Below are 8,347 nucleotides of genomic sequence, written 5' to 3' on the forward strand. Positions count from 1 at the left end.
TACGAGTAAATTGCAGTATTGGCAATTAGGGTTGTTTCTTAAAGTTCAAGGCTTGGCCTTGCTACAAAGGAGCCAAACCCTTTCTTTGTTCACGCCACTTTCTAAAAAAGGCATTTCTGAAATAGTATTGGCAAATCTGACTTTACCACTAAAGAGGATTTATCATTACCTTTCCAAAGATATGAAACATGATTTAGCTACTCCTTTCTAATCATGAATTACAGCTTAAAAGTGTTTTTAAAGGATTCCCAATACTAGCCTATGCGAGTAGTAGGCCTCATAGAAGTGAAAAACAAATTTAGCTGTTTGTCTCTACCGGGACATATAAAATGTATAAGTACATGTCCTACCTTATACTTACTCAGCACTCTGCCCTTAGAGCTAACAAGATCCTATCTTAGGGGTGACATATGTGTAATAAAAGGGCAGTTTAAGGCTTGGCAAGTGGTGCAAATGCCTAGTTGAAGTGGCAGTAAACTGCACACACATGCCCTGCAATGTGAGGTCTGAGACCGGTTTGAAGGGCTACTTGTGTGGGTGGCACAATCCGTGTTGCAGGGCCACCAGTAGCATACAGATTACAGGCCCTGGGTACTTTTTATATCATTTACCAAGGATTTATAGGTAAACTAAATATGTCAATCAGGTATACAACAATGCTCTTATGTTTTAGGGGTAAAGCACATGCACTTTAGCAATGGTTAGCAGTGGTAAAGTACACTGAGTCCTAAAAAATAGAAAGAGGTATGACAAATCTAATACTCAGGTGTGCACGTGTACGACTGTGTGCATGCACACTAAAACATGTCTCATTGTAGTGGAGAACCGGGTTATTTAGAACCCAGCGGTGCCAGGGGACACACCCGAAATCTCCGGATTCACCTGTCTCAGAATTACAGAAACCCGGCAACTTCTTGGTGACGTCAAAGATCAGATTTATTGGCTGCAACCATTAACAGAGGTCCACGAAGTACAATGGCTGTATATTCGTAGGAGACTGCTCAAACTTACAAAGCGCGTCATCCTTTTATACCAAATATTGTGCTTCAGGCAAACATTCCTTATTTACAGTTGATCAATCCCATGTGTACACGACAAAAGCATTGCATGACAAACCCACATTTCATTGTCCAGCCCACCATTAATAACCCGGACAGGCCCAACACTCTTCATCAGATAAATTGGACGGACCCCTAATAAAAATGGGCACCTCCTCATCGTAAAACAGGCCATAAAGAAAAGAGCAGAGACAGGTGTGAGTCAGATAAGACATAGTTGTGTGCAATAAAGGGTTTATGATGTCCTGTGCCTTGATCCTCAATCTCGACCAGTTGCTGGGAAAGGAACTGGCCTAACAGGTTTGGCTTCAGGCAACGGAGTCGGCTTGCCCAGGTCACACAGAAGTCAGATGAAGGTGTACGTGTCGCAAGGACTCGTTCGGCCTTAGTCATCGGCCTATGTGAGGGCAACCACAAAATGGCTGCCGCGCACAAAATGGAACCCAAGGGTTCAGAATGGAATCCGTAATTTCGAGGTGATCTTATCACTCGAACATGACGAAAGCACTTGTACATATTATACTCGCCATTTTCGGTCTGCTGATACCAAAATCGTCATGATACGACGGCATTTATGAAACGGGTTCTGAATTCACGGAACCTCAGACCCTCCTTTTGCCCTTACATAGGCAATAACCTAAACCCATGTCAGTCTGAATCTAGGTCTATACTCATCAGATCATCAAGATGTTGCTGTAGCATCATCCTATTACTTAGCACGTCTCTCGATACAGGTCTCCTTACACACGATGTAGCACAGAGGCCACATATAGCAGGAGCACACTGTACACAAAGACAGAACAGGAAAAGGATGGCTAAGATCATCCCAATGACCGTCAGAATCTTCCATCCCCAGGCGGATAACAGTTCCCAAAACCATCCCATCAACGACCAATCTCCTTTATCCACTTGTATAGATTCGGAGATGTTATGCAGTTTGGAAATGGCCTGGTACACTGTCGGAGCGTTGTCTGGAATGAAAACACAGCAACTTGATTGGATCACTTTACATACCCCACCTCGATCTGCAAGTATGACGTCTAACGCAACTCTGTTCTGGAGAGTCATAAGACGATCCGACTGGAGCTCAGCATTCAAGTTACTAAGGGCACCTGCAGTTTCAATTACGGTGGACTCAACCACTCTCGTCAATTGCCGTATGTTCCTGCTGTTAACCATAGGTCCCCAAAACGGCAGAAAACCCTTCCAAAAATCCCCTAATTCTTGTCCTGCAGTGTCTTCCTTACTGAAGACACCTCGAACAATTCTTGTCTTGTGGTAATCTGCCGCAGCTGTATAGGTGGGAGGCAACAGGAACGAGACAAAACATGTGCCCGAGAAATCAGGGGGCAACCATGTGTACGCTCTATCATAACAGACAAAATAGGTACCTTTAGCTGATAGAAACGATGGGGAAGTCTGGGATGCAAAAACATACGTCTCAGTACAGATCCTCTTCCCTAGCAGAGCTCTCGGATTCTTGCCATTACCTTGCAGACAGTAATGACCCTGATGGGGTACGATCCAGATCGGAGAGGATCTTTTCGCTCGCTGGTTCTCACTCAGACTAACTCCATATCCGGTTACGTTCCATCCAATATACGCTAGTGTCTCGTCTCTCGGGATAGTCTCATAAGAGATAGTTCCTCTAATCATATCGACTATACCCTTAACTAGAGCACTATTCTTCGGATTGTCCTTCACAGAACGTAGGGGGTGGACTTCACGAGCATAGATGAACATCGTTCTGTAAGCACACAGAACCATTGTAGCTAAATGGCAGGACCAGGTAAGGTATACCTTTATCAGTAGTATGAGGCATAAGACCACACACCCAACAGTTAGTCGTGTTCACTACTAATTGGTGTTGGTGCAGAAGCTGAACGAAGGAGTTATTAGCGAATTCCAATCTCCTAATGGACTCATGTTCAGGCAGAGGGTGAAAAGAATGTGAGGAAACAGTAGAAGGAGGTATGGGCTGTGTAGTGGGTGCAAACGTCACTTGAAAAGAGAATATTATATATCCCATCAAAAACATCATTATGCTAAGCAACATACAAGAGACACAATATTAAAAAACATTTTCTGCTCATGATTGTACACATTTTAGCTCTAAAATTCATTTCTTCAACAGGTCTCTCCATCTTGAAAAACTCCATCCTCTAACCGTGCTGCTCGCGGAGGTAGGGTGTTCCGTGCTAAGGAATGCGTCTGTCAGTCCAGGGAACGCCCAAGGACCAACCAGAACCGTTGACCTTGTGTCTTCGGCTTTTGCTCCAAAGACTTGACGCCGCGACCCTACAGCTGAACCTGGATGGCGGTTTGAAAAACAAAAATCGGTCAAAACAGTTTCTCAGATGGGAGAGCTGTATGTTCAAAAATAGCAAAGGAAATTATTTTATTTGTCCCATGACTCTTGGTCGTAAATTATAACGGCCCTTCCCGGGCAATGTCTGGTCACAGAACAAGAGTTCAGGCTCGGTAGTGTCCAATCGAACTGACGGTGGCACAGCTCCTTGCAGAATATCGTCGCTTTCACGCTCAGAACTTGTCCCCACTAAACGTGCATCGCTAAAAGGCAGAAAACGAGGCACAGTCTCAGTCTCAGAGTCAGCAATACCCTCCTGGACCCACCCGTCGTTCGGCAGAGGCAAAGGGACCCTCTTACAGTGTACGCCGTGGATCCAGTTCTTTTTTCCTTGCACTCGTACTGCAGATCGCGTTGACAACAGCACCAAGTAGGGAACAATCCAGCTGGGCTGATAGTTCTTTGTTCGCTGGAAGTTCTTGATCAGCACCCACGAGCCAGGATCGATGGCATGTCCTGGATCTTCAGAACCCTGAGGCAGTGTATCATGAACTTGTTGGTGTAAGACACGCAATTTAGCAGTCAAATCATACAAGTAATCAAACAGTACAGGATGTTAAATCTCGCTGAATTTCGTCGGCCTCGGCACTCCCCATATGTTGGCCGGGTGACCAAACACAATCTCGTAAGGACTAAGTCCTACTCGGGAATGCACAGTCATCCTTGTAGACAAAAGTGCTAATGGCAAAGCATCAGGCCATTTAAGACCAGAGCTCGCCTGTATCTTGGCCAATTTCAGTTTAAGAGTGCCATTATAGCACTCTACTAGTCCAGCTGATTGGGGGTGATTTGCAGCATGGAACTTTTGGCGGATTCCTAGCCCTTCACATACTCTCTTCATCACTTGACCCACAAATTCACTCCCATTATCACTCCAGACCATTCTCAGCAAAACATATCTAGGGAAAAACTCTTTGACAAGGGCTTTGGCTGTGGACAAGGCAGTATTATCTTTCAGGGGATATGCTTCTACCCATCTTGAAAAGGCACAAACAACCACGAGTACATATTTCAGTTTGTTGCATCTCTCCATGTGAATAAAATCTAGCTGCAAAACCTCGAACGAATACGTCAGAGGAGCAAAATGACCAGCTGGAGTTGGAGTTACCTTACCAGGATTGTACTTCAGACAAACCATACAATTCTTGACCACATTTTCTGCACACTTAGGAATTCCAGCATTTTGCCATATAGGAGCCAACAACTTACAAATCCCTTTCACACTGATATGAGCCATTCCATGTGCCATCGTAACCACTGCAAGCACGTACGCATCGGTTAACAACCATCGCTGATGCTCTGACAACTCGATCCAACAACCATTCGCATCCAATTTACCCGTGCTCTCTCTCCACACACTCAACTCTTTGAATCGACTTCACACTCTCTATCGTATCCTCACACATTCCAACGTCACCAATCCATCTTGCAGGGCCTGAAACATACATTCGACTCATCACATCCCTCGTGACATCTTTCGCAACTTCATCCGCAAACGTATTAACACGACCAACATCATCGGTAATCTACTTGTGTGCACTGCATTTCACAATCGCAACTTGCAACGGCAAGGTAAGTGACTCCAGAAGCTCATTCACCAATTGACCATGCTGTATCTTTGTCCCGTGTGATGTAAGGAACCCAGGTTCCTTCCTCAAACGTCCAAAACTGTGAGCCACACAAAACGCATACTGGCTGTCGGTATATATGGTCACTTTCTTTCCTTTTGACAACACACACGCTCTCGTAAGTGCAATCAACTCTGCTGCTTGGGCTGAATTATGTGGGATACGTGCAGCTTCAACAATCGTATGCAAAGTCATAACAGCATATGCCGCAGTCGTATCACCATTCGGAAGCTTGAAGCATGAACCATCCACCCATAAGGTACCATCACACTTCGCAAGAGGAGTGTCCCTAAGATCTATTCTCCGTTTTGTTTCTTCCACTGTCCTGAGAAAGCAATCATGTTGCTCAACAACATCTGTCTCTACTGAAATCGGCAATAACGTGGCTGGATTCAACGTATTGCATCTCTTTATGTGCCCATGACTTGCTCGGAGTGTCAGCTCATAACCTGACAATCGAGCACTAGTTAAGTGTTGTGTCTTGGTCCTGTTCAACAAAGTATCCACTGCATGTGGAACCATCACGACCAGTGTATTATTCATCACCAAACCAGCAGACTGTCGAATAGAAACAGCTGCTGATGCTGTGGCTCTCAAACAACTCGGCAACGCCCTAGCTACCGGATCCAAAGTCGACGAGAAATATGCACATGGACGCTGCTTGTCCCCAAAAGACTGTGTCAACACTGACAACGCACATCCTACTCTCTCGTGAAGGGCTTACTGTAGTCGGGGGTACCCAACACAGGAGCCAAACACAATGCATTACGCAATTCGGAAAAACTTTTCTGACAATCTTCAGACCACGGGAGGGGATTCGGTGTGTCTTTACAGGTCAATGCCACCAGCGATTTGGCCAGCAGAGAAAAATTTGCTATCCATTGTCTGCAATATGACGTAATACCCAGGAAAGCACGCACTTCTCTCTGTGTAATTGGCACACTCATGTTCGCAATCGCTTGAATTCGTTCTGGGGTCAATCTTCTTCCCTCCTTCGATAAGAGATGACCTAAGTAGGTCACTTCTTGTCGACAATACTGTAACTTCGAAAGAGACACTTTGTGATGGAAATCAGACAAATGACGCAACAATGACAAAGTAGCTTTCTTACAAATTTCCTCGGTATAGGCAGCAACTAACAAATCGTCGACGTACTGAAGAAGAGCAGCACCATCAGGTAAGACAATCGCGTCGAGTTGTGTTTTCAAAGCCTGACTATAGATTGACGGACTCTCACAATAGCCTTGAGGAGCACGCTTAAACCGGTAGCTTCGACCTCCTAAAGAGAAGCCGAAAATATCCCTACTCTCCTCGGCAATCGGGATGCTGAAGAAAGCATTATTCAAATCAATCACGAGAACCAAGTGGCCAAAGCCGGAATCATTGTCAATAAGGCAGTGATATCAGGAACAACAGGAAACTGTGGCACAACTATCTTATTCACCTCTCTAAGATCAATCACAAACCTGTAAACAGGTGGCTGAGAAGAATCAGTACGTTTCAGAATGGGCAAAACAGTGCTATTGCACACATTTCCTCTTGTTTCTTCAATCACATCTTTCTCAATCAAATCATAAATGATCGCTAGGAACACTCTTTCGCCATCACTAGAGATCCTATATTGGGGAATGCGTGGCATTTTAACATTCGCTTTCAACATCACAACATATGGCGGTATCTCCAAGAGACCCACGCCATTAGGACCAGTCGCCCAAAGAATATCAGGTAGAGAGGATAATTCCGTCTGAAGTTTATCCTTCGACAAATACATCGGAGAGACCACTTTCTTACCCAGTGTAAGTTGTACTCCCGAAGGAGAACAATACAATGTCGCATACAATCTTTTCAATAGATCCAATCCCAACAAGTTCTCACCACAACCTGTCGTCACAATAAGGGGTGCTTCGAATTCACGAGGTCCAACAGAAAGGGCAAAGGATTAGAAATTGGGTTTCTAACTGGGGCGCCAGAAAAACCTACTGAAACATTCGTTAAGCCAGACAAAGGTGCGCCAGGGAGTTTAGAGTGCATAATAGAACTCTTCATAGCACCAGTATCCAACAGAAAAGGCTCTGACACACCTGATGTAATCACTTCAACATAAGGTCCACTCTGATCTACTGGAACTGAAACAACTCTCTCTCTTTGTCCATGGCTGTCCTAGCTATCATTACCAGCTACATTCTCACCTTCAACATAGTAGTTTGTGGAAAATGACAATGTATATGTACATAAGCGGCGTTCATTTGTGTTCACCATACCCCTCGCTGTAAGCAGAACGAATACCGGGAAGCATTGCCCGCATCATCTCGCCAGGATAGGCCCATGCACGCACGTACACGGCAGCCATTTTAGGCACCAAGGCCTCGCTGCCCACTCCCGATAGCCAGCCTCTCTCTCTCCCCCTCACTCCCCAGCCTCGCAAGCATCCCCGACAGCCCCCGCTCTCTCATGCATAGGCCATAAAACCCTCTCCCTCTGCGCGACCCTGCTCTAAAAATGACACCCCTGCCTGACCCACACCCCCTACATTCCTCCCAGGAACACCCTTCCCCTCTTCTGATGACCCCCCCGGCTACACCTGGCCTCTCGACCCGGTCCCAAGTCATAAACGCAGCCTCATGGATGTACCCCCCCCCTGGCCCTGCATAGCGAAACGTGATACACCAACCGAAGTGCCCGATCTTATCGCCTGCCCAACCTTAGATCTGACCACCCCCTCTTGCCCTCGTGTCCTGTTGGAATGTCCGGCTGCTAGATTACAATCACATGTTACATTTGGGAGGGGAAACAACATCCGAGCGACGGGTGTGGGAATAGGCCTGAAGCTGGGATTCCAAACATGCCTTTTCGTACTTCAAAGTTTCTTTATTGCAATAAGGAATGTTTGTGCATCATAAACCTGGGTATAAAAGACGGAGCCTCAGAGAAACTTGTTAGAGCACCTCTTGAAGACATTGTGCGTGTGTCCGAAATGACAGGCTCTCCTCATGAGAAATAAAAATCTGTTCCTGCCTTCCCGCTTCCAGCGCCCGTCTCTTTATTTGGTAACTGTTCAAGATGGGAACTAAGAGGCGTCTTGTGCCAGCAGCCTGGGCATCGGTTGTAATTTGGGCTGTTTTTTCCTCAATTGGCGTCCCAACGCGGGGCCCATCAGCGATAGAAGGTCCGGTGAGAGAGGTCCAGACGATGGGGTGAACATCTGAATGATTGGAGTATACCTGCCTTGAGAGGGCCCTCATCCGGCTACCGATTGAATGAACTTCACCAATTCCGAACGGACCTCTCTCAAG

This window comes from Lissotriton helveticus, chromosome 4_1 (assembly GCF_964261635.1).
Source record: "Lissotriton helveticus chromosome 4_1, aLisHel1.1, whole genome shotgun sequence".
NCBI lineage: Eukaryota > Metazoa > Chordata > Amphibia > Caudata > Salamandridae > Lissotriton > Lissotriton helveticus.